Source organism: Rousettus aegyptiacus, unplaced genomic scaffold, assembly GCF_014176215.1.
Source record: "Rousettus aegyptiacus isolate mRouAeg1 unplaced genomic scaffold, mRouAeg1.p scaffold_m13_p_17, whole genome shotgun sequence".
Lineage (NCBI taxonomy): Eukaryota > Metazoa > Chordata > Mammalia > Chiroptera > Pteropodidae > Rousettus > Rousettus aegyptiacus.
The window spans coordinates 5,885,934-5,912,596 of NW_023416292.1; the positions used below are offsets into that span (position 1 = coordinate 5,885,934).

At 52.0% G+C, this 26,663-nt stretch overlaps 1 protein-coding gene across 6 annotated transcripts in view; it reads right to left on the reverse strand.

Moving 5' to 3' along the window:
- The window catches only part of PLXNA2 (plexin A2), a 197,723-nt gene extending 174,655 nt beyond the window's left edge, over positions 1-23,068 (reverse strand). Inside the window, exon 1 of one of the 6 annotated variants that reach the window (XM_016150253.2) lies at positions 22,347-23,056. The gene's annotated coding sequence lies outside the window, so the exon portion shown is untranslated. Of the gene's footprint in view, positions 1-12,704; positions 14,163-15,214; positions 15,945-22,346 lie in introns of those variants that run through there. The other 5 variants (XM_016150259.2, XM_016150256.2, XM_036234462.1 and 2 more) reach the window with 5 other exon arrangements.
- Positions 23,069-26,663: the final 3,595 nt, after the last annotated feature.

Here is a 26,663-nt window from a genome sequence, read left to right on the forward strand (position 1 = left end):
AAACCTCTCCTCCTCGCCGGACGGATTGCCAGCACCCTTCTCAGACAAGCCCAGACAGAGCTCTGGGCGGTGAGGCGGCAGCAGTGGACACGCCTAGGCCAAGGATGGAGAACTGGCTCCAAGGCAGCTTAGGAGAGTCCTGCCTCTCCCTGCCCTCCCCAGTCTGGCTGGACTGGGCTAGAGTAAGAACAAATGCCACCTTGGGAATCGCACTGTTTTGTGTCTTTAGAAATGCCCCTTCCTCCACCTCAACTCTGTGCCCTGGGTCTGAGGGCCGCCACGGTGCCGGAGGCAGGCCCCACTTGACTCCTCCGACCAGGCTCCGCCGGGGCTTCTGGAGTGACTCACGAGGCCCCAGGCTTCCTTGGAAAGAGGAAGGCAGCAGCATCGTGAGGCTCCGGCTGACCTCAGGGGACTCCAACTCAGCCCTTCCGGCCCCACGCGCACACCGCACACCGGCAAAGCCTTCTGACAGACAGAGCTTTGGGTTTGAAAACCAGAGTTTATTTTTAGCTATGTCCTGGGGCCGGTAGCAGGACGTGAATTCCTCGAGGAGTTGTGTAAAGGAAATAACAGAATCCTCACATTCCCCAGCTGGACAGGGAACTGCAAGAGGCCACGGCCCTGTCTCTGAGTTGGAAAGCTGCTCTGGCCTCAGGTGCAGGGCAGTATGTTCTACCAGGAGCCCTGAGGAGGATTATAATTGTCACGACTCCACGCCTACAGTTTTGCCTTTTAGAAACTGTTCTCTGAGATATTCCGACACCGAGTTTGTGGGCAGTATACTTCTGGCTTCTCCACAACATACATGCACATACGTGTTTAGCCTGTGACAGTAGAGATAGCATCAAAGGACAGGGTGTGAGATTAAGATCAAGCATCTCACCGTCTCTGCCCAGCATTCCCTAGAGACACAGTTTGAACAGCGAGTGGCTTTTGTTGTTTGGCAGATTTGTGAACAAATTTGGGACCTTGGACCAGTCAAGTTTCACCTCCCTTTCTGATAGAATGGGGATAATTACAGTAACTACTTCTCAGCTGTCCTGAGAGTAAATGAGATAATGCAGGGAAATCTCTTAGCCTGGTGGTTGGCACACAGTGAATGCTCAACTTCGGCTAGTTATTATTTTCACTGAAGCCTCCTCAGGAGGCTGCTTTTCAGGAATCCTGTCAGAGCTCCCGGCTTTCCTTTTTTCTCATATTCTTTCTTTCCACGGGAATGAACACTGGGGGTAGACCTTTGACCTCAAACTCTGACATTTGACCCCCATCCTTGACCCAGTGAAGGGGTTCGATCTGGAAAGCATGTGCAAAGGAAAGAGAATACATCTGAGGTTATCTTCCCTATTACACTATTGCACAAGTCACAACATATCCTCTCTGCAGCCTTCAGGGAGGCTGGAGGAGGTATATGATCCTGAGAGTTGAACTATAAATGGGAAAATTGGCCTGGTATGAAGTCTTGGAGCAGGAGGAAGAGCGGGGGACTCGGGAACCCTGGATTCAAATCCTGCCTGTGTCATCCATGAGCTTTATGGCTGTAGACTGATCTGGCATCGCCTAGAGTCTGTGACTGAGATGGCAGCTGAGGTCCTTCCATTCCACCTGGTAAAATTGGTCAGGCCAGGAATTCCCAACAGACCGCTGTGGCTGGGCTGTTCCCCTCTCACTCCTCAACCAGTATCTACTCTGGATCAGACTGCTCCTGGTGACCCGCCGAGCAGATCCATCCCATGGGGCTCAGGGGTCGCTCATCTAGGAGCAACAGGCAGTGGTGGACTGCAGTCAAGAACTGGCCTGGTTTCCTGCAGTGCAGGAGTGGCCGAGAACGCTCATGCTCTATCTTAGGGCCTCCATCCTTTCATGCCAAGGCTGATGTTACCAGGTAGCTGCTCTAAAGCAGGCCTAGTTAGCAAGGATCAAGTTTCCTACTCGAGTTCAGAAAAAGGGGGACAGGCACCCACCTTTGTACCTCTGATGAGAAGCTGTGTGGTACAATGGTTAAGTGCATGAACTCTGAACTTAGATGCTTGGATTCAAACAGAGCCGATAGCTGCGTAAACTTGGTCAATTCCTTAGCCATTCTGTGACACTATCTCACTACCTACATAAAATGGGATAAGTACTAGCATCTGCCTCATAAGACTATTATGATGAAGTTAGTTAATACTTATAAAGCACTTAGAATAATGCACAGCCCGTTTTAAGTTCACCATACATTAATCTTTATTAGTAGTAATTTATTTGTCAATATTTCTGGCTCTTTACCTCCATCCATTCCATGATCTGCCTTAGAATGAGCTGTCCATCTTCAGTTTGGCAGAAGCCAGTTAACATATGCCTATGACTTTCTGTACCTGGCAGTTCCTCCTAACCCCGATTTTTTGCTAATATTAACGTTAGCAGTTTCCTCTTTATGACGGCTCCTTCTTTCTAGCACTTCTCTATCTGTTCAGTTTGTGAAATCACTTTTCCCTACACATTCTCAAGAGCCAACACTTGCCTAAGTCTTGGTTCTCCTACCAATTTCCCTCTCCCCCCACCCCACCCCAAGTCTCCAACCAGGACACTCTATCAGTGGAGTCTCCCAGGACAACTTATTCCAAGCACTCCTGATGCCAAGCAGAGGGCACGCTTGCCTCTTTGGGAAGCAGGTGTCGCTAAATATTTTATTTGGAGGGCCTGATGACACCATCTCCCAGATCGGGATTCAGGAGGCGGGTGCTGGTGACAGCAGTGCACGCACGCGGTACCTTCCCGATCAGCTGCTGCAGGCGTCGGCGGCACAGCAGAGGGGAAATGACATTCAGGCATTTCCAGTTTGGCTCAGTGCAGGATTCTCCCCACCCTGCCGACCCACTCTGCTGCCTTTTTCGGGAGCTCTGGGCGCACTTGCCTCTACGCTTTCACTTCGCCTCCCTTATTGCAAAAGGAGCCGGTAAGAAGAGGAGTTGGAGTTGGGACGGGATTTCGCCGAATTGAGTCAAAGTTCCTGACCTTAGATCTCACACCTTTGGTCCCACCTGTAGCTCCGTCATCAGCACTCTCTGCATTCTGCAGTAACCAACACCACCTTCATCACCACCACCCAAACGGTCATCACCAGCACTATTACCAGACCATCCTGGCTATGCTATTTTTTAACGACAACAATAGAGGGTGCCGATTATTATGACCGCACCTACTAGGCTCCCGAGGAGCCAGATGGTGACAGAAAGAGTGAGCGCAGCAATGAGGGCTGTGAAGTCAGCGGAGTGAGCAGCCGCCCCCAGAATTGGCCCCCCTCCTCCCTCTCCCATGGCAGGGGGAAGGCCATCGCTGCCCCACCCTCAGCTTCTTTCTAATTAATAGCACCTTTAAAGCAGCAATTTAGGGTCAATGCTGGAGGAGATTATACGATTATGCCGATCCATGACTTATTTTTAGATGAAGAAACCGAAACCTATGGAAAGAAAACGAACTGTCCAAGGTGACCCAAAACGAATCAGGACCTGGAAGCAATCAGAACTCTGCAAAACATCTAGTGCTTCCTGTGTCATAGGTGAAAGGGTCCTGGGACTCAGTGTGGTCTGCTTTGAGGTTGCGCTGTTTGGGAAAAGAAGGTGCCTTTGATGGAGGTGTCTCCATAGTGGGCAGAACTGAGCCTGGCTCTGGGCCTGGACAGGCAGGCGGTGCGCGGGCCAGACTCAAGGAGGCGTGGGATTAAGTGGCAGAGTTGGGGGAAAGACGTGCTCTCAGCATGGCTTCCTTCTGCGCTGGGGAGAACGGCTGCTTCTGATGCACTCGACGCCCAGGCAGGCCCAGGTAGTCTTCGCACTCGGGAATGGCACCTGTGTTGTGACCTGGGGGCTATAATATCCTATGCCATATCCCCCTGTGTTACGGAGGGCCTCACAGAGGTCAGATGGAGTCTAATCACAGGAAGCCTCTTCTTCCCAGAGTTAGAAATTGCAGCAGAGATTAAAGTTAGATGTTAGGGGGGTGATGTCCTATCTAGAGAGGACTGCGGGGGATTATGGGCTTTTCTGACAGTGAATTTTCCTAACAGCTGTCTAGGAAGTTTACTCAGAGGCAGGGGATTGGTCCCAATGACCTCAGAAGGCTCCTTTAGACACTTTTATGAATTAAAGTCTATGAGGATAAAATGTCTAAATGTGTGATGGCAGGACCCAGCTTGTCCCCTGTGGGTGGAATGACCCTGAAGGACCCCGTGTAATGTCATTTGCGTGGCTGTACATGCAAACATCCCAAGCGTCACTGTCTAACACCGACCTCGGAGGTAGTCCAGGCACGTTGGAAGCACAAGGTGAGCGAGAGGGCGAACGCAAAGGCCCCGGGGAATGCCGGCAGCTGAAAGGCCTCAATTAGAATGAAAGGAGTTATCTGGTATTTAAATAATTATTAGATTGAAGGAATAATCATGGGTTTGAGCTGATTTTTTCCCCACTGTCACCCTGATGGCGTCTATAATATTATTATTCAAATGCCCATGATTCTCATTGAGAAGAGACCATGAGAGAGAGAGAATAGGGGAGAGAGGTGGCGAGAGGGGGGGGGGGAGAGGCTCATTTAATCTCCATGTGACAGGGCCGCAGGAGGTACGATTAGTCTTTTTCTTATTTCAGCTGTCACTCATGTACAGACACCGAAGATTGTTATTAGCGTATTTTATGCACACGATTTAAAGGGAAAAGAGGGTGGGGGTGGGGAGAGGGAGAATTTCTTACAGAAAATAACGGGACCAAAGGAACAATTTAGATGTCACTGCTATACCAGCTGCGTTTGCTTCATTAATCGCATGTCATTTTTCCCCCCAGACTCTGTGCCGTTATGTGGAGCTAAGTAGCTCTACCTCGCCACGGAGCGAGAGAGAAGGTGAGGTGAGGGGAGACAGAGGAGGAAAACGGGTGTCTGGCTACATGCCCTCTTGGCACCCTTCCCCGAGAAGGTGAAACGGATGATACTGTGGCCCCCCAGTGTGTGCCAACACAACTTTTGGTGACAATTTGTACCCAGTCAACTTCTCTCACCATGAGAAGAGAGACTCCCTGCTTGTCTTACATGCAATTCCTTTCACAGGTAGATAAACCAGATCCAATTGCTGATAACAAACGAAGGAGTAAGAAAAGGAAATTCAGAGAGGCCCTGACAGCCCCGCTAGGAGTGAGGGAGGAGCCCACACTCTAGGTGGTGAGGCAGCGAGGGGCTGAGTGACTAGAGCTGGAGCTGCGTGTGGCTCTCTGCTCTGGCGATAGGCCCTTGCAGCGCCCACGAGCACGGGACAGCGACGGTCTCTACCTCTCAGATGGCACGGTGGGCAGACGCAGGGTGACAGGGTGAAGTGCAGGGGCTAGATGTCGGTCAGGAAGTCAGGACGGCAAGTATAAAGGGTTGATCTGTGTCCCTCGAAATTCGTATGTGGAAGTCCTACCCCAGCACCTCAGAATGTGACTATTTGGAGGTAGGGTCTTAAGAGGTAATCAAGTTAACATAAGGTCATCAGGGCGGGACCTAATCCAAATGATCGTTGTCTTTATCAAAAACGAAAATTTGGACACAGAGACAGACAGGCACAGAGGGAAGATGATGTGAAGAGATGGCACCTACGAGCCCAGGAAAGAGGCCGGGGGCACAGCCTTTCCTCCTGGCCCTCAGGAGGAACCAACCCTGCCCACGCTTTGACTTCTGGCCTCCGGAGCCATGAGATAAGGCATTTCTGTTATTCAAGCCACCCAGTCTGCAGCACTTTGTTCCAGCAGCTCTAGCAGACTAACCTGGCAGGGAGGAGAAATGGACTCTAGCATCTTGGCTCAGGGATTGTTATTTTAGAGAAAAGGGGTATGCGTTCTTGCAAGTGCAAGCACGCATGCTGGTAGCGAGGGGGCGGGTATGAGCCATCCCGGGCCACGACGACGCTTAGAGACATAGATTTCTTAACATCGCTGTGAGGACCGAAGGCAGAACAGCACGCTTCCTCCTTCCCCAGCTAAACACCTGGGCCCAGAGGACCCACTTGGGCTGGGCTTTTCCTGCAGAGCGGTTTCCAGTCTTTTCGCCTGCTCTGCCCTGTTCTTCTTCTGCCCAGAAGAGCCAGTGTGTCACTTCATAGACCCTGAGAACCTTAGAGTATATTTTGTGACTCCCAGGGAGCCACCTCCCTTCAATCCCACCCCTGCTCCCGCTCCCGCCTGTCCTGGGAACTCCTGCCTTTTCACGCCAGGGAGGGTTGCTTTTCCCCCCAGGTCTCCCAGTGGACTCTGACTGAGCCCTGGAAACTGAAGCAGCTCTCCCAGGGCCTTAGCAAAACATCCAGTGTTTGCCCTCTCCTCTCACAGGCTGTAAAAGTTTGGAGTTGTCTCCCTGAGTTATGAAGGCTCCAAAGACGCGCACTCATTGGGGGGTTGCGGAAGGGGGTGGGGGCGCGCTGGCTGGGCTAGCTTTGCAAAGTCAAAACAAGATTCATTACCCCGGGGCCAGGAACAGGGAGATACATGCCTGACCCTGCAGACCTGCCCCATATGTCATGGGCCTGTCAGAAATCTCCCAGAATTCCCTTTATTATCTAAAGGTCGCCACCCGGGCAGCGCTGAGAGAGCCCATGGTATAAACTGAACTACAGGAGCAATCAATTTCAAGCAGCTGCCTTCTCCAACCGCCCCCTCCCCAGGCCCCCCCTCGCCCCCTTCAGGGGTTCTGCCCTCCTCAACCCACTCTGCCTTTCCAGGGCCACCTCAACCCTGGGGCAGAAGGAATTTTTGCTGGCTAGCAGGGTTCTGAGGCTAGGAGCTGCAGACCCTGGGGACAAGCCTGCCCCTGGCACTATAAGGGGTGGGGGCTCATAAAGGTCACCCCAGTTCTCCCCTGACTCTAAGCTAGACCCTGTTTAATCCATCCTAGTAGTGGGTTGCTGTTCTGGTAGGAATTATAGGATTAAAGGACAAGAAAAGAAATTATCAGGCTCCTTCCAAATTAAGCAAAAGAATAAAAGTGAGGATATGAGTCCGCTAAATTGAGTCCAGATTCATGGTAGGAGACCTCATACACTAAGGTCCGTGAGTAGCATAATAATAGCAACTCCCATTTGTTTCTATAACAAAATAATAAATAAAGAGGAGCAGCTATTATTTTTATTTATCACCTACTATATAGCTCACTATACTATATTCTTTGCATATGCAATGAAAATTTTTGTGACTATCTTGCAAGATGGGTGTTATTATTCCCATTTCACAGATGGAAAAACACTCTCAGGAAAGTTGATAACTAGACTAGCATCATTCTGCTAGGAAGAACTTTCTGATGCCCACACTTACTATTCCACATTGCCTAGATACTTAGCTTAATTTTTTAACCAAACCTTCTTATCTCTGGTCTGGAAAGACTCACTAGAATGTTAAATTATACTTGGCAAGTACTTTATTTTAAAGGTCAAAATTGGAGGCTCCCATTTCGGTAATGGAGCAGGGCTGAGGGTGGGCGTGGCATGAATTGAGTTATGCGTGTCACAAGGTAGAATCCTGGGGTGTTTTGTGGCAAGACGGTTGCCTACTGCCAGTCATCTTTTAGAGAAATTCCACACGACCTTTTCGGGGAGCCTGGAGATGTATCTCCTGCCTTCTTACCCTCCCTTACTGTCCATGGCAGAGCCAGGGACTCTGAGGTAGAAAAGGCAGGAGAGCAGGACACAGGGTAGAACGTGCCCAAGTAAATGGTTAAATAAATTACAGTTACTCCACATAATGGCATATTATGCTGCCATTAACTGCAGTCATGTTTTCAAAGAATAATGACACAGCTCCAATTCACAGCAGCGGGAGGAAACAGGAGGAAAAAAGGGGAGAAAGAAAAAATTCAAACAAAACACCAGGCATTCATCTCAGCTCTCAGGCAATGGACTGGCCCCAAACCCACTTACTTTCCTGAAAAACTGTCCCGAGTCTTTCTCCTCTTGAAGAAAAATTTCCATGGCCCCCACAAGCCCCCAGGTGAGAGCACTTCCTGTTTCTCTTGCAGACCTTCTTGTCTTTCTGTCCCCAGCGGCTCCCACGGTGGGCCACTGAAGTGCTCTAGGGACAAGGAGCACTCCCCATCGCTCCTGCTTCATCGTCGTCAGGGAAAGTGGCCATTATTGCCACATCAAGGCGCATTTTTTAACAGTGCCCATTTCTAGAAGTCAGGGTTCCCCAAAGATCAAGAGTGGGCCTCTTTACCAGCAAGCCTGGTGTAGCCTCCCTGCAATGGTGCATGCAAGGCTGTCGCCAAGACTATCGGATGAGACGGGCCCTGATAAAAGCCATCAGCAGCTAAGATTCAGCCGCAGACGTCCTGCCGGGTGTGCCTGGTACCGCTTCATTCCTCGTGCCTCAGACTCCTTGTCTAACTTTGCCAGGCACGTGGCCAGAGTGTGATATCTACCGATAGAAACACCTTCTGCTGCCCAGATAAACTCAAGGCTGGACTGCTAAGCACGCAAGTTCAAGTCCTTCCCAAGTTGGCTCTTCCGCCTTTCTGCAGCCTCCCCCTTCTCATCTCTCCCAGAGTGACCCCACTTCCAGTAAACTCGTTTACCTGTTGAGCCTCCAGAATCCCTTGCACAGTTTCACCTCCGTGCGCTCCTCTTCCCAGAACGCCCATCTCCACTTTCCTCTTTGCCTATAAAACCCTGTCCATCCTTCAAAGCCTCAGGAAGCCTCTAGAACGTCCCCAATCGCCAATCACCTGTTTCTCCTACAAAGTCAATTAGAAACTGCTGTTGCAGTGTTGGCTCTCATATGTTACGTGACTATGTCTTATACTCTCACTGAATTGGAGGTTCTTAGAGGGCAGAGACAAGACCTCACGCCCTTCGGCATCCCACGCAGGGCCAGCCCCATGCCTTTCATTCCGTCTATGCTTAGTCTGAACCATGGAGAACGGAGGAGAGGGGAGACAGGGATACTCACTGGCTTTTCTCAGCTCCTACTCTGCCCTACGATGTGGTCTGAACCACCACACTTGGCTTAATGATCTGTCATAACTGAGCTTTTGGTGGTAGTAAAGAAGGGAGTGAACCATTTTGGAAGGATCCTGGCTTTAAAAAGTTTATCTTGAACCCACTGGGTGAAGAGTGAATATCACTGGCTAGGTGGCTGCATGGGGGAGGAGGATGGAGAAGAACGGGAAGATACCAGCTCTGCCTTCAAAGAACGCCCAGTGCAGACAGGGCTTGTGCAGGCAAAGCCTTGGCAAGACGGCTCCAAAGCCACAAATCATATAATGTCATAGATCAAATACAAAGTCTATTATAACAAATGGTCAATTGACAACATGAGGTGATCCAGAGCAGAGTGGGGTGGGGAGATTGCCCAGGAAGGTTTCGGAACAGGGCTCTTCCATGAGTCAGACTCGCTGTGGTGCATGTGGCCAGGCGGTGGGCACAGAGGAAAGACTGGGATTCAGAGACAGACCTGGGCTCAAGTCACTCTATCACTTCCTCGTTTGGTGACCCCGAACATGTTATTTAACCTTTTGGAGCCTCAGTTTCCTCGGCTGTAAAAGGACACCTCACAGGGCTGTGGTGAGAATCAATGAGATGATGGATGTGAAAGTGTTTTTGTAAACCCTACAGCTCTGAATAAACACCGATTACTCTCGTGTCTGTTTTTGGAGCAACACTGCACAAGGGCACCCTCTCCTTGGCAGTGACAGCTGCCCTGTATGATGGCGACAAAGGCTGCGGGCTCTGTTTCAGCCAGGTGAGGGGTGATTCTTGTGCTGGGGAACGTGGTGACCAGTGCCCAGCTCCCCAGACCCTGGCCTCTGGGGAGGAACTAGGTGCAGCTGGCCCTCAGCAGCCACTCTCCACAGTCCCCTCGGCCTGTGCTGGCCAGATTACACCCCAACTCCTCTCACAGCCTGAGGGTGCGTTAAAGGCCACGAGCGCTTGGTGAGTCATCCTGGTTCCTTGGCAGGAAGGAAGGGAGGAAAGAGGAAAGCTGGCCCATAGGAGGAGGAGATGCTGGAACCGAGGGCTGGAGGCCCACATCCTCTGGGCCCTTTGCATGCTGGGTCTGGCCAGCATTTCAGCAGGAATCTCCTTCCCTCATCTCCCCGTCTCTCCTTCTCTCCAACAAAGAGCTGTAACTCCTTTTTATGAGGATGCTTCTTAAGCAGGCTGTGTCCCCACCCTGTACCTTCCCACCTTCAGTTTCTATTATTTTTCTCTCTTTGTCTAAGACTCTGAGCTCTTGCAAGAAAGATCCCGAGCTGTCAGGCAGCCTCTCTTAAGTAACAGGCGAGCTCATAGTCACACATGTGAGCAGGGCAAGTGCTGTGGGTTGGATAAAAGGGAAGCGTGGGGACTGTGGGGTGGTTGGCATTCCTGGCAGAGGTCTGTCCACTTGAGGGGCTTGTCTGTGCCAAGTTTTACGTGTACTTGGCCAGGGGTCTCTTAACACCTAGAGTGACATCAGCCCCTGGGTGAGATTGCAGGGGAAAAGAAACTTTTGAGGTGCGTGAGGCCCTATCAGGTGGGGACATCCAGGACCTCCACCCTCAGGGTCTGGGGAGCTGGGCACTGAGGGAAAGTGAAGGGAGCAATGATCAGACAGGCTGACAGGGAGAAGAATGTGCTGGAGGGAAAGCAGCAGGAGGCAGTACAGCGTGGGGGGACCTGGGGCAGAGAGATGAAAAGAACTCCCTGAGTGAGAATCTGGCCCCCATGATGAATGGGGTGTGGGAGAGGAGACTGGAAAAGGGTAAACAGCCAGGAGGGACTCAGAAGGGAGGGAGGGCTGAGGAAAAAGAGCAAAGAAAATGCGCCTGGAATGACTGATCCAAGATGCAGCCCATTGCACACCCCGACGGGATGAGTGCTCATGTGCCCACAGACCTGTCAGCCCGCCAAGGTGCGAGCGAGTCTCCTTTCTCCTCAGTCCCATTCTGTGCCCTCTGCAAAACTTTTCTTCTGATGATTTGTTCTGAGGTCCCAAGGGACCCCACAAATATATGAGCTAGCATCTGTGCAGCGATTTTACTCTTTGTTAAGAATTTTGCGTATGTTACACCATTAATTAGTATCTTTCATGCAAGCCTGTGAGGGAGAAAGTAGCGTCGGCATCACTAATTCATAGGTGAAAAGACACGGGTATATTTGAGGTGAAATATTTTGGCGAAGGTACTACATGTTGAAGTAGGACTCAGACGTGGGCTCCTGGAATTAAATGTGTCACCCTGCTTCTCCGCTGTCTGGGGTTGTAAGTGCCACGACCTGCTATCTGCAAGGAGAGATCACTTACTCCAGAGATCACTCTCTGCCTCCAGGTAGGCAAGAGTGGCCATACTTCAGGGACATACTGTGACACTCTTGCGAAATGGGGGTGGGACATATGGAGTTGAGTTCAGAGTAAAAGACCTGGGGCTGGGAGATTCTGACCATCCGCTGAATGCCATTTGGCTCCTGTCCAGCCCTAGCTGGTGGCAAGGAGGGCCGGGGAGAGGCCGAGGACTGGAACTGGCCTCCGGGGTGGTGCAGGTGGTGGCAGATGGAAACAATCCAGGAGCGGGTCTTCCTAGGGACAGAGGCTGCGATGCCAAAGTCCCCAGGTCCCCTCCCTCCCTGACCCGCTGTTACTAGCTGCCCACCACCCCTCTGAAGACTGTAACGTCCCCAGGTCCCTGCAGCTGGCCCCAGAGCACAGGCGGCGCCGACCTGCCCTCCTCCTCTCCCCCTCCTGCAGCTCCCAGCTCCCCTGGCCCTGCTGCTCTGCAACTCCCAGCCCTGGCAGATCACTGATTAATTCAAGGCTGTTTAATAACCCTTCTATTTCGATGAAACAAGCTGTCTTGTTTTCTTTATTTTTAACATCGACTTTCGTTTCTTTGCTAAGCATCTTACTGTCATTTAAATTTCTCTGTCTCCAACCAAGCTGATAATAGACTGGAGTGAGCAGCTGCTTCCACCCCGTTTATGACAATGATTAGAAGTTAGGGCTGCACAGAGAGCTGGCCGAGTCCGGGTTCAGAGGGGTCTGCCCCTGCTTGCAGAGGGAGGGAGAGCTCATTTTAACTTGATGAGGAGAATTCTGGCTCCAGGCGTAACTGGGGCTTACCCCAGCCTAGCCTTCCTTGCACCCTGCTCTGAGGGGACTCCTGGGGGCGAAGGTGTGAAGATCAGCTCTATTTACTAAGGAATTAAGTCCAGCAGCTGCAGACCTGACACTCAATTTCACTTCTCAACTTTTCCTTCATTGAATTTACTGAGCAGCAAACAGGGAGACTCAAGGTTGGAAGATTTGGAGGTGGGTGGGGATCTCGGCCACCACTTATATCTCTCTGCTCTACACAAGAATCCCTTCCTGAGACCTGGCCGACAACTTTCAAGCTGTGCTTGAATTCCTCAAATGATGTGGAGCCCATTCCTTCCTTAGACAGCCCCTTCCGGGGTCGGATGGCTCTGGTTAATCTCTTTCACTTCTTTTCTAAAATACTTACATTTAAGTTGTGTGACAACGTTTGCATGTATTCCCTTTCTCCTTTGGTACAACATTGTAAACTCCTCAAAAGCCAGCACAGTGACTTGCCTCCCTCCCAATATCTAGCACATAGTAGATAATCAATAAACATTTGTTCATTCATATTAAATTATGTTCAATCTCCTTGCAAGTAATGTGCCTTTCTTTTACCTGGGCAGGCTCCTGGTGAAGCCTTTTTTTTTTTTTCCTCACCTGCACAAGAGTTCTGCTTCTTCCTGTCCTCGGGCCAGAAATGTCTGCTTCCTTAGGAGCCAGGGCCTTATTCTTTCTCCGAGGGTCCCAGGGACAACTGGTGGAAAGTGTGGCCTAGGAAGTTGGGACGTGAGGGGAAAGCCAATCAGGTGGCCTAGACCAGGTCCTCTGGATCCCAAATCGCCCTCGTCCTCTCTGGATCTGTCATGGCTGCCCGAGAATGCTCCCAGGTGCACGGTGCACGAAGCCTGGTCGGCCCGACGTGCTAGCGGCCCCCAGCCAGCAGTCCACAGGCAGCTGCTCAGGTCATTGTCTCACCCTCTTCAAGCAGTGAATGCTGAGTCTACAGACACCGAAACACAAACAGTGCCCACAGTGCCTCTCGGGGAGGGAGGGGAGGCTTGGCCTTGCCAGAGCCATTCATTGTGCAAATAGCAAGGCTTGCCGAGGATGGGCGAAAGCTGGTCGGAGCTGTTTAAGGGGTGGGGGTGGGGGCTTCCTAAAGCACACTGCCCAGTGCAAGGAGAGGCAGTTGATGTGTCCTACAGGCCAGCAGACTGGCAGAGAAAGGGAGGGGTCAGTTTTGGGGGAACACTGCTTCCCTGCTCAAACCCAAGAGAGGTCTCTCTGGGCACAAGGTCAGGGAAGAAGGTGGCTAACTGGGTACATCGAAAGGGCGGACTGGCCTAGGCCGGGGCAAACAAACCTGCTCAAAAGGAGAGCAGTGACTGGCCGCTCTCTGTGTGACTCAGGGCAATGCACTCCCCCAGTTTGGACTTAGGTTTCACGTTATGTGGGCCCGGGGAAAAGTTACTATCAAATGCTCCGAAACATTTTCTCCCAGTACTCTACGTAGAACACCTATTTCCTTTGTAATTCAAACTGTCATTTTATTAATATTTTAGAAAATAAAATGAAGGCACCTTGTCACATTCGTTTTCCACAGCTGGCTCGTGGACAGTGCTCTCCAATGCGCAGGACTCTCTGCTCTGCACTTCCAATAAGGGACAAGGCTCTTGTCCTTCAGCTGGGAGGGCCGTGGGGGAGCTTGTGGGGCCGGGAGAAGACAGCAGGTGCTTCTGCCCAGGCCTCCTGCCGGGTTCTGACCAGTGATCTGCACTGGCCGAGGATCTAATCCCTAAGGCCATGGTCCAGCTCGCGCTCTGGGACCCTGGCTCCTGGAAATGTTTTTTACGCTGTGCCTGCTCCATCCGGACCCATGCTCCGAGCAGCTGTCTGCAGTGAGACGTAAGCCTGCTGCAGGCAGGTAGCCAGAGGCCCCTGAAATCTGCCCCTTCTCCTGCCCTGGGAGGTTGACTTCCAGAACAATGCTACTCTAACAGTTCTGTGACAATAGCATTCATCTCTACCCTGAGATCAGATGGCACCAAAACCAGAAGGGTAGCAAATTCAGAATTCAAATGCCAGCCCCAACGGTTAAATGCTGACCCCGCGCCACACACGCGGCCCCAGAGCCAGGATCACCACTGGTTTTCCTGTTTCCAGTCTCCACCGAGTCTTCAGCCTTTATCTATTTATATTATAGCACAGAGACATATTTAAAATAAAATCTTACTTGTCTCAGATGTTCCAAACAAATTCAGAAAGAAAGAAGAAAAATGTCCCTTGCTTGGCTTTATTCCTGCTCTAGATTTTAGAATAGTTTTGCGCATTAGCAAAAATCGTCATTCTTCCGAATCCCCTGACCATCTTGCTCTGCCTGGCCCCAGAAACAAAGGCGAGTGAGGGCGCCTGGGGAGTCCTGCCAAGCCGAGGTGAGGCGCAAGGGGCAGGCCTCAGCTGTCCCAGGGTCTCCCTCCTGGGACCCGGGAGCAAATGGAGGACGAGCCCCGGGGGGCAGGCGAGAAATCTTTCAGGAAGGAGGAAGGGCCTAGGTGTGAAGCAAGGCCCTTTGTTCCTGGCTGTCAGGTCCCCACCCGGACACCAGACTCATCCTGACCATCTGTTCTGACCCTCTCGGTTGGACCCAGACCTCTTGCACCAGCGTGAGGCCACTCACAGTGGGGCGGCACGCTCGAATTTTTTTAATTTCTAGATAAACCCTGGAGTTTTCGCCTAGCAGAAACCCTAGTAGTGTGGGTTTTAATTCAACAGAGAGTCAAGGGACCTGTCGGGATGGTTTAGGCAGCTGGGGTGAAGGTCGGGGGCCAGCCTTGTCAGGGGGCTGTGAAATCCTGACGGTACGTCTCCTGGAAAACATCACCACCCGCCAAAGTGGACCAGGGGACCACCGGGGGACCACCGGGGGGGCCACCGGGTAGCGCTGCTTGCTGACCCAAAAGAGGCCTTTCCTGTATGAGGACTGGGAAGGAGCATGGTGTTCCCGTCTAGCTTTGGCCTGGGCTCCCACTGAGGACCCCCAAATTCAGAAAACATGTTCTGCTCCCTCGGGTAACTTTGTTACCCAAGCAAAGGGACAGAAGGAAGGAACAGGAAGCTGGGGGAGCAGCCAGGGTAGGTGGGAGGTCAGAGGCCAATGTAATATTTACCCAGACCAGGGAGGCCTTTCGCTTTCACGAAGCAGGAAAGCACTTCAAAGCAGCAACATCCCCTCCGGCCACTGTCTGCCCGTCTGTCCTCCTGCCTTTGTGGGCGGGCGGATTGTTTCACCCATCCCTTCCTCTTTTCCTGAACCTTCCAGCCTCTCTCCCTTAGAGGGAGTTGCCCTCTGCCCTGCTTCCTGCTCAGAGAGGGTCAAGGACTTGCCCATAGTTGCCAGTAGTTACAACCACCCCCCTCCCCGCCAATGTTCTGAGCCTGGCCTGATTTCTCTCCTTTACTCTGAGAGTGAGTCATCTCCCCTGTGGATGTGGGGGGCACTGGGGTTACAGCTCCTCATCCGAAGCCCCCATTCCAACACCAGGGTAGGAAGCAGAAAGTGAGGGTAGGAAAAGGCTCTAGAGACTAGGGGTTCTTTACATGGGGGGCGCCATACACCCCTCTTCGGATATAGAGAAGTAGGTAGCTATCTCCATATATGTCTTGAAAGCAAACTTTCAAGGGTTTCAAAGGCCTCTTGAAGCCCAAGCACGCCCCCTAGTTCAGTCCATCCCAGGACAGGGTCTCCCGACACCAGACTCGATTTGAACACTTCGAGATACAAGAAGAACACCACCTTCCACCGCAGTATCAGACATTTTTAAATTGAGTCTAAGTCTGCCTCCTCCTAACCGCCCTCCGTTAATCCTTCCCCGCCTCCTTTCTGCACAGACAGGGGTTCCTACGTCCTGGCAAACCCGTGGCAGAGCTCCGCTGCTCAGCCAAGGGGTAGGGGCTTTTTTTCCCCCTCAGGTCTGATCCATTTGATGAGTTCATTCCGATAAGAGAGGGTGAGTTAACAGCAGGATTCTGGACAGTGAAATGTGAATACAGATGAGTAATAACATTTCCTGATGAACCACGCCGCCAGCTCCAGGGGACCGGAAAGGGATGCGATTTACATAGAATACAATGTGAAATCCCTCAGGAGTGAGGGACTGGAGATCTTGCTCTAAGATGTTGACTAATAGAAAACCACCCCCGTGTTGTCAGTTTAAAATCCAAGGAAGATAATGAGGGGGAAAATGCTTGGGGGCAGCTCTTAGAGTTTGAGGAATGAGAGAGGTTAGATAGCCATCCTCTACAGGAAGCTGTGAGGTTCAGGCTCCTGAGTCTCTCTCCTGGCCTTTCCCTATCAGCACTAAAAGTTTTTGGCCCATCCCCAAGGCGCTTTCCATGGACCAGAGTAAAAGCTTCCAGGAGCTTCTGCGCCTTCACTTCCTGACTAGTTAACCCCATTCTGCCTTACCCCCAAAGTTCTTTGGGGGTGCTTGGCTTATGCACTTCTCCCTCCCCAGAGGATACTGTGAGGTTTTCGAAGGTGGGATCTATTACTTTTTCGCATTTGAAAGTAAGAGCCACTCCATTCCTAGCACTACATCAGTGACCGGTGTCTATTTGTTTAAACTGAAAAGGATTCCAATTCCTGTTTTCAGTGTCTTCCTATTTGGTTCATTGCAAGGGCAGGAGTGTGGGGCAGCAATTCAAATGTGGAGATTACACTTGGAGGCGTGTTTTACTTCCGCCCTCACTCTTCTAGCCCTCCATCTCCAAACAGGAAACTAAGGTCGGAAGGGAGGCTGTTCAGATATAAAAGGAGAAAGCTTAGGAGTTTAATTCCCTAGACAGCACAGGGAAGCACCTCTGTCAGAAGCCTCTGTCCCCTTTCCAGAGCTCCAGAGAGAATGGAGTGTATTGGGGGAGGCAGAGGAGAAGGCGAGGGGAAGGAGGGGCAGGGGTTCATTCATTGGCTCTTCATTCTGAACCCAGGACTCTCCTCCCCTCTTCCTTTTCAAAGACAAGTTGAACTCTCCAAGGGCAATTCAAATGCCTTTTACCTCTCCTACCAAAAGTAATTTTAGCCAAGGAAAAGCAGAATTAGACTGTCATAACACGATACATCTATCTTGTTTTTCTTTTTCTCTCTCCTCCCTTCCCTGCCCCTTTGATCCCAGGTAAATTTGAGCCAAAGGGAAGTCAAGATTAAATATCAGGGGTTAGTATCAGATCTGAAGAGATGCTAGTTTCTGGCCTTCTGCCTGTCCCAAAACCTCAATATTTTTCCATGTCCCTCTTAGACGGTTATTATCTCCTCAGATGAAAAAACCCTCTGGACTCAGCTCTCTCTCCATATTGTCCTCTGCTGAAATGAAAAGGGACTTATAATTCAGAGAAAGCCTCCCACAGAGAAAACGAAGACCAAGATTAAATCAGATATACAACGTTGACATGCGTTCAGTTCCTGAAAGGCCTGTTTTAAAAAGCGTCCTCAGGAACATTTTTGCCACCACCTGGGAGTGTTTCGAAAAGTCCGCACTTAGGAAGCTGGAAGGAGGGAAGGCATGTGGAGGCGCCTTGGGGGTGGGCCAAAACTTCTGTTGCCGATAAAGAACGGCAAGAGCCTGTGGCGGGCCAGCCGGCAGACTGACTGGACTGTCTGCTAACTTGAGAAGGCATCCCGCCCCCCAGCCTCCCGCCCCAGAGGCATCCTGACCCGCAGGACTTTCCCTGAGCTGCTAACCACGCCGGGCACCTCCGCCTAATGCTGCAGGCGCCTTTCCCAGCCCCCAGCAACCAGACAGGGCCCAGTGGTCCCACTGGCTATAGGACCCTACCAGTTGTGGTCTCTGAGAAGTGACAGCTGGGAGTGTCTAATATATCTCATCTATTTTTTTTCCTTCTCTTAAAGAAAAAAAAAAAAAGCAAAACAAAACAAAAGGCACAAAAGCCACTGTTTTGGGAGAAGCCTGGTTTTCAAGAGCCCCCTCTAGTGGAGATAACCTGGTATTTCAGCCAACCAGCTCGGCCCAGAGGAGCCTTCCCTAGGGTGGGAAGACTGAGAAGGCCCCTGATGCCTGGAAGGGTCGTCCCCATTTGCCTTCCTGTTAGCTCTCAGCTCTTTCTGTCCTATGCACACTGTCCGCCTCTTTCTTTATCTTCCTTTTCTGTCACCCTGCCTCTCTCCATTTCTCTGTGACTGTTTCTACATTGCGACCTGGGTCTTTCCATGTGCACACGGGCTCCCGCATCTTGTTCTGCATCTTTGGTCCATCTGCTGTTTTTTTGCTGCAGTTCAGGACACCAGGTCTGATGAGCTGGAGATGCTTCTGGAAAGGCCTTGGATAGAATGGTCTAATCTCAGAGATCCAAAGCAAGGAACCACAGGCCAGATCCACAGTGAGAAATGCTAGGAAAACTGAGTGTTCCTCGAGGAGCATGGAACTTTGGCAAAAACTCTCTTCTGTACTCCCACCCGCCTCTCCCAAGCAAACGTCGTGGGCTGGGACATAGGTTTGAAGCGGTCTAGAACCTGAGCTTGGAGCTCCTGCTTTGGAGTGCAGTCCCTCTCCTCAGTCAATTCTCCCCACGGTCCTGCCTGCTTCCTGGCCTCTGACACGCACCGTGTCATGCAAACAACTGGCACCATGAGGGTGAAGGGGCAGCTGGCGGGGGTGGGGAGGGGTGGGGAGAGGGTGCTGGTGCCAGGAAAGTGGGAGAGGAAAGGGTGAGTGGGGGCCAGGACTGAGCCCGGGGCTGAAGCAGGGGAGGAGGGATAAAGCAAATATTCTGCCGGGTGAGAGGGGGACGCGGGGGACGCCTGCTGGTCCTCTGGGTTTCTGAGATCTAGACTTTCACTTTAGCGGGAGATGTGGCCAGGGCAGGGTGGGGGTTAATGGTTAACCAGCTGTGAGAGCTGGGGGACTTCTGCCCTGCTCAGGCCTGAGCCTTTTCTTTCAGCTCCCAACCTCCCTTCCTCTCCTCTCTGTACATTCTTGCCCAGTAGGGATCCTGTTCCCCAACAAAGAACTTTCTCGCCTCTATTTCTGCCCTCAATTCCAGATGGAACAGTGTGGAGCTAGATAAAGAAGTTCCATATGCCCCATGCCAGGGAATGCCCCCCCCCCCCAGTGCCCGAGGGCTAAGCCCAGCAGAAAGTGGTGGGGGGGATCCTGTTCTGAACTTCCATCCCTCTGGGCCCTTGGGACCAGCTGTTTGACCCCAGAAAGAACTGCCTTTCTATCTGTCTCCACAGGGCTCACCTTTAGAAATGACCAAAAAAGAAGTGGACACACACCCACCCTCATTTACTCTAATCGGGCATGAAATCTTTGTAACTAAGTGAAAAAACTGTTTCCCATAAGGGAATCGGTTCCATTCATCATTGCTTGAACTGAGCATATGTGCAGGGGAGAAACGGAATATTCCCATATAATGAATTGATTACAGACTGCCCCTGAGCAAGGGTGGAAGTGATGGGGAGGGGGCCGTGCACAGGGACCGTAAAACTACGGCACCTCGAAGCCTGTTCCTGCCAGTCTCCCTGTGGACAGTCCTGAATTATTTGTAGTTAACAGACTGTAACACAATGCTCCGGTCTCTTTATGATCAGAATGGGGGTGGGGTGGGGGGCTTGGCTTGGCACTCTTAGCCCCTCCGTTTGCTGTGACGGACAGAAGTATATTGAGGCCCAGTCTGTGTGTGTGGAGACAGCTGTGTGGCAACACAGCGAGACAGCTGGGGGGTGTGGGGGGGGGGGAGGTGGGGGGGTGTTGCTGCTGGAGACGGGAATCGCCTCCCCCAACACAAAACTCCATATCTTGGGGAGGCAGCAACAGAAAAGGCGGCAGGAGAGAGACTATAAAACTCCAGTGACAACTCCGGCCCCATAAATATTTCATGGCACCTGGACCGGAGGGCTTCGGCTGCCCCCAGCGCTGCCCTGTGTATTTCAGTGTGTCGCCGGTTTCTCCTCCCACTCCTGCGTGTTTTCTTGTAACATGCCCATGAAATAAAGATTAACGGAATCAGAAGAGTTTGTGAATAGGAAAGGGACTTAACAGAGAAAGAAGTAGCTGTTCTTTGAGGGTTTTCTTTTTAACCTCATTTTAAGTGCAGACTTCCAGTAAAAACAGGATGGTGAACTTTTACATTCCCCACACCTGCAGCTTTTGATTGTCCAGAGGGTATACACTCCCTGGAGCTTTGGGGACAGGGGCAGGTATTCAGGCCGGCTCTGAAAGGGAGCCACCAACCTTGTAATGACATGGTTCTTTTCAGGCGACAGACATGCAACACCACCTTTTACTCTTCGATTACTCTTGCGCTGAAGTGCCAAACAGCTTTCCTGCCCTGCTCTAGGCTGTAAGGGACCCTGGTCCTTGTGTCCTGGCAAAGGAAAGGGCCAGGTGGAATTCCCTCGTCAGACTTGGGGTCCCTGGGCAGAGGACACCTTCCCGGACTTTCCCATGTCAGATCTTGCTGCTCCTCAGCACCATGTCCACTGTACATGGCTTTAAATGTCATTTCCACTTAACTGCTTTGTAAGCCAATTTGCCCCATCCTAATGCAATTTGCTGAGGACAGGGAGGGAGCGAGAGGGCAGTCTGCCCTGCCCTCCCTTCACCAGCAGGACCCTGAAGAGGGTCGACTGGGTGACAAAGGGGAAAGGTTCTTTTCTTTTTGGCAATGCTGGCAGCGAGGGCAAGTTCCGGGATGAGGAAGGGTTGGGGTGAAAGGCGAAGATGCGAGGTGGAAGAAGGGAAAAGAAGAACAACCTCGCTAGGGTATCTTGGCAGATGCTCTCAGTTCCCTTGGTTCCCTCCACTCCCTTCCCACCTACCGCCCCCATCCCCAGGTCAAGGAGGAGAAATCACAGGTAATTAGTTCAAAGGTAAGGGAGAAGTCAGAACAGAGAGGGCTGCTAGCAACTCCAGGAGCTTTCTGGAGCGAGTGCACAAAACTTCAGTAGGAATAGCTGAATTCCTCCTGCCTGGGCTATCTCATCCCCAGGCTCTGCCGCTCTGTGGAAGGCCCCAGAACACACAACCTGCCCAGAGGGAAGAGTGAAGTTTCCAGGTCTGAGTAAGGAGCCCAGAGAGACTGGAGCTGCTCTTGCACCAGGAGGGGGAAGAGCTGAACCCGACTCCACTCCCACAACGTGCAGCCCAGCCCGGATGCTCATAAACCTCGTCCACCTGCTCCAGAGCGGAAGAGAATGAATAGGTCCCCAAATTTCTGCGGGTTCCTCCAAACCGCTGTTTCTCCAGCCTCTGCCTCAAGCTCTAGCTGGCAGCCGGACTCCCTCAGACTGGTCTTGTCTTATGTCCCTTGCCTACCCACTGCTGGTATGTCCCTGCTACCCCGGGATCTTAGGTCCCTACAGACCTGGCCATATTTCCAATGTGCACCTCAGGGGGCTTTCATTTCTAGACCTTTAACTGACCTAGAATCCCAAGTCTTTCACACCCCCACCGGGCCCCATCTCTATCTCTCCGGACCTGAGTTTGAGTAGGGAGCTCCTCCTAGGGCAACCGTCATGCCAAACAGGTGGACATTTCATCTGGAATGGCAGTCTCTGGTGACTTTCTCTTTGGCCATCCAGCTCATGATGAACATTTATAGACTACCTGTGGGATGGATCAAAAGGGCTAGAATTTTCTAAGATCCCTACACCACTTGCGGGGTGGGGCAACAAGGCACCCAGGAGGAAGTATTCCCGAATGGTTCATAAGGATCCCGGGCAAGCTACCTCAGCCCCCAACCCCCTCGTGCTGCCCAGACCCGGGAGGGTGCTGACGGCTGTGCACCACGAGGGCGCACGGAGGGGCACGGAGCACTTCTCCCTGTGCAGCGCCCGTGGATTCCTCTTCCATTCCCGAGTGCCCTAATCCGAAGGAACAGCCAGCGGCCGCCAGGGACTCCAGCACCGGAGTGAACGCCCCCAAATCGAGCGCTGGCCTCAGTGGCCTTGGCCTCTCTTGCTCGTGCCACCAAGGCCCGCGCTGGGCTCCAGGTCTCGGGACAGCCCCGCCGCCCCAGGGCTCCCCAAAGCCGCAGAGCGCCGGCAGGTGCGCGCCGCCGAGCGCCGCCGCTTCCAGCAGCCGCTGGCGGGGAGCCCCGGCGGGCAGCGGCTCCGGGTCCAGCAGCGAAAGTGGCCGAGCCCGAGCGGGGACTCGCAGCCGCAGCCGAGCCCGGGAGCCGGGGGCTGGGGACCCGGAGAGGCGTGCGCGGAAGGGGCCGCCGCGGGGAGTGCGCGCGTCTGAGGAGGGGACAGAGGGCGCCGGCGACCCGAGCGCCGCTTACCCAGCTCGGCGACGTCCGTCTGTCCTTGCGTCCCCAGTCTGTCCGCCTCCGCCGCCGGCCGCCGCGGGCGGCGCGCTGCCCCGCTCGTGGCCCGCAGCTCGCGATCACGGGGACGACCACATCCACACGGAGTCCAAATTCACGAAAATCCGCGTCAAGCCTCCAGCCACTTATCTGTATTCCTGAAGTGGCCCCTCAGGCTCCGGTCCGCGCGCCCCTCCGTCCCCCGCCGCCCCGCAGCAGCCCCGCCGGGCGCTGTCGCCGGCTCGCGGGGGGATCCGGGAGGCACCGAGGGGTGAGTGGGGGTGTCCGGCGACGTTTCTCCGGGGGAAGCGGCAGAGCCCCGTCTGTCTTCAGGTTTTTCCAGCGCGACTTTCCGGGCTCCTCTGACATCAGCAATCCCGGCGTTTCCTTCCCTTCTCGCTCGGGGTTTGCTCACAGTCCCATTTCCTCCGGGAGCCGGCTTTCGCGGGCTGCGGGGAGGTCTGCGCGCTCGCGCTCCGCGGCTCGCGGGGGCCCCCTCCGGATCGCTCGCCCTCCCGGCCCGAGGATTCCCAGCAACTGCGCCCAGCCGCCCTCCCGCTCCAGGCTGGCGCGGACGCCGCTCCGCCCGGCAGCTCCGGCTCCCGCGGTGGCGGCGGCGAAGCCCTTCGCGCCGGCTCCCTCCCTATATTACCAGGCAGCTCATTATCATAGAGGCCGCTCGCCTTAACCCCTTCCCTGCCGGCCGCGCCCGCGCGTGCTGGGGCCGCGCCCGCCGCTGGCACCGCCCGCTGCAGCCGGCCCCCGGCCCCCTCCCCCGCCCACCCCAACTTCCTCCTCCGCCAGCTGTCAACAAAGGAGAAGTACGCTTGGCATCGCGAGGCCCGCCCTCAGCCCGCCCTGAGCCCAGCTCAGCCCGGACCCGCCGGCCGCCTTAAGTGGCAAGGGGGCAACGAAAACCCTGCCGGGGCCTGGAGATTAGCGTGGAGGCCTGGGGAGCCCAGCTGGCTTAGTCCCGGTGCAGAGAGCTCAGGACCCGCGCAGAGGGGGTGAGGCCAGTGGGGATGTGAGCTCCCCCATCCTTAGCATCACCTGTCACTGCGCACATCCTGCACACCTCCCTCTTCATCTTTAATTTGAGTGTGGGGAGAATGGGGAGGAACCGGCCTTGCCTCTTGAGGTTGACGGGGTGGGGGTGGGGGTCTCGGAATCTGTGGGAGCAAATCTCTTCTGCTGGTGAATTTCAGAAAGCCAACAAGCTGTCAAATGCGGTTTGAAGTTGCTGTTATTAATTATTATTTTTATAATGAAAAGATGAGCCTTGCTCGGAATCTCAAGCTTCCAGCTCTGTTGGAGATCCTGGGCTTCTGACAAACGTTGCGATTAGGAGGGGACCTTTCTATACACAAACCCAGGGCGCCGGCCTGGCAGGGGAATCAGAGAGGTGGCGGTGAGATAACTTATTTTAATAACGTAAAGTGAGAGGTTTCTGGATTCCTGATTGGCCATGCCTCCGTGCCCTTACAACTACTGATTTCACGCCATAAAGAGGCTCAGTATCTCTGCAGCCTCTGGACGCGGCTTTCCAAATGGGGCCTGCAAGCCAGACCCTAGCGAGTTCGCCAGTCCCTGCTGGCGATTAGAGCACAGCGAGTTTACTCAACACGTCCAAGTATTCTGATAAGCTCCCTCTACTGCCCTCTCGTGGCCACAGTCTTCAGTGGTAAAAATAGAGAGAGAGAAAAAAAAATTTTTTACTCCAAAACCCTGAAGGGAGTTGCACGAAGTTCTCAGAGCAGTAGGGGCCTTAAAAAGGAAAAAGAAAAAGAAAAAGAAGTTTAGAATCGCCCATCATCTTGCACAATCGTCCATTCAGCACAGGATTGGGAGAAATCTGGGCTTTACTTCATCTACAGAAATTAGCTAATTCTTCAGAATTTCTTTCTTCATTGTAATTAGCTGAAATTTGTCTCCCTGTGACATTTACTGGTTATTTCTGGTTGTGTCCTGTGGAGCCACAAAGAATCTAAGCTGTTTTCCGTGACCCATCCCTTTTCTTTTCTTTGAACTACTTTGGCATTTATTGTTGGCACCCCTCCGGGAAATTAATATAAGTTATATTATTATTAATTTCTCTGTATAAGTAGATCTTATCTCCAAATCTAGACAGTCTGTCTAGTCTACCTTCTTATCTTTGGGTAGACCATATCTAAACCACAATTTATTAAGGGAATGATTTGAAGAAGATTTTGGAACAACATTTATCTCGTTTGTTCTATACATGGAGCATCAGTCTGGTCAGCTATACCTAAGACAGCCAGTGATACGGTTGAAAATTCTAACTGATAAAACGGGAAGCTGAAAAGTAGGGCCTCTGGTTCTAAATCAAGTGTTGTGTGACCCGGATATAGGTCACATCTTTTCCCTGTGCCTCAGTGTAATCACATCTTAGGAAAACTATAATATAATTTAAATTATTTTCTCATACCACCTCCCCACCCCATTGTCCAGAAATAAATCCTAAATGAAGAGCAAAGAAGGATAAAATGAAACAGATTCCTCCATCTCCCCATCCTTGACCCCCAGCCTTCCTTTCCCTTCCTGAATAAAGGGAGAGAAAGAGAGAAGGAGGAAGAGAGTGAAGACAAGCAAGGGAACATATCGAAGGCAGCGTGTGACACAACGTCACCCAGTTTTCACACTGTTGTCGAACGCGCTCTGAGATCTGAGTCCTGTGACGTATGGCAGTGTCTGCAGTCTGGATGGCAACGGGAAGAACACTCGCCTGGCCTACTAGGATGTCTCCTGGATGAAGCACCCTTAACATCTCTGCGCCTCAGTTTGTCCATCTGTAAGATTAGAATTTCCACCTTTAATCTTCAGACAGTTGAGGGAATGAAAATAGATATACTTTTAAATGTTAGAAGACTTAATGATATCTTTAAATGAAAGATTTATTCATATTTTTAATCCTAATAGGCTAGAGAAATTATGGATCTTCTTAGTTAAGCACATAATTAAAACAATATATCTTGGGAACAAAAAAAGAACAGCTCATGTTTGTGGTTCGCATTTAGATATAACATCCTCCAAGGCAATATACGTAAGTCTTGGTCTTAAAAAGTGCTCAAATAACCTCATCCCTTAGATCACTGAGTAGTCAGTCACTCATTCGTTCATTTATTCCACAAATATTATTTATTAAAAGAGAATTTATTAGATTTCTTCATTTATTAGAATCATATACAGTACATAATTATTTCTTTCACACATATTTTAAGAAATCATGCTAATAATCCACTAGGTTCCCTACCCCAAGTCTGTCTATGTATTTCTGGGACTGAAGCTTTCTGGTATCTATCTGGCCCTTGATGTCCTCTTCCTCATCTTGTCCAGCTGTTGCCAAACCCACGGTCCCTGGGGACTCATCAAGCCTATGCCAGTGCCTTACAGTCCATCCTCGTTTCCAGAAGGAGGGACAGCTACAGCTGAGTCCAGTTCTGGGCGAGTCGTGGGTATTTAATAAGTATTTATCAAATAGATAGATAGATGGATGGATGGATGAGGACATGTGTGTCTTATACCAAATCACCAACCCATTTATCTCCACCAGTCACAGTACTCCTGGAACCTTGCAAAGTCATCTGTGGCTGTCACGTGGTTGTCTCAGGCCCCAGGCCTCTTCTTTGCTTGCCACTAGATGGGTGACTTCATATTATTAAATGGAAAAATTTATTAAATGGAAGAGGATAGAGAAGTGGGAGAGAACAGATAAACAGCACTCTAGAATGAAGCTGAATTTTTCCTGGGAGAATGAGTATGGATTTCTCCTGCAGAGGGCAAGTCTGGCTGAGCAGGCCTCCCTGGCCCTTGGAAGCAAGTCTGAGACTTTGGGGAGAATAGGCACAAATGGGCAACCAGCCCATCCCCTGGGGAGTCCTCTCTCTGTCGCTGCAACAGCTCCGGCCCCACAAATAGATGCCGGTACGGTAGCCCCTCCGATCACAGGAGGTATTTTTGGTGCTGGAAACTGGCCATACTTTGGCAGGCTTTCAGCAGTAAGCCTGCTTGCTTTCAGAGGTGGGGGGGAGGGGTGGCAAGCCATCAGTACTTAGCATGGGAATGCTGCCTACCAGTGTGTGTGCCTGCATATATTTAGGGTGCCTGGGGGCTGGGCTTGGGAGGCTATGGGCCTAGACCTGTGGTCTGGAGGTGGGGGGACTGGCCCGTGTCAGCACATGACCTTTGGTAGTACGCACTCCATTACTAGACTTGCCTCTGGCTCTCAAAGCTGAGACCATGGATGCCGCCACCAACTCGATCTATCTAAAATGC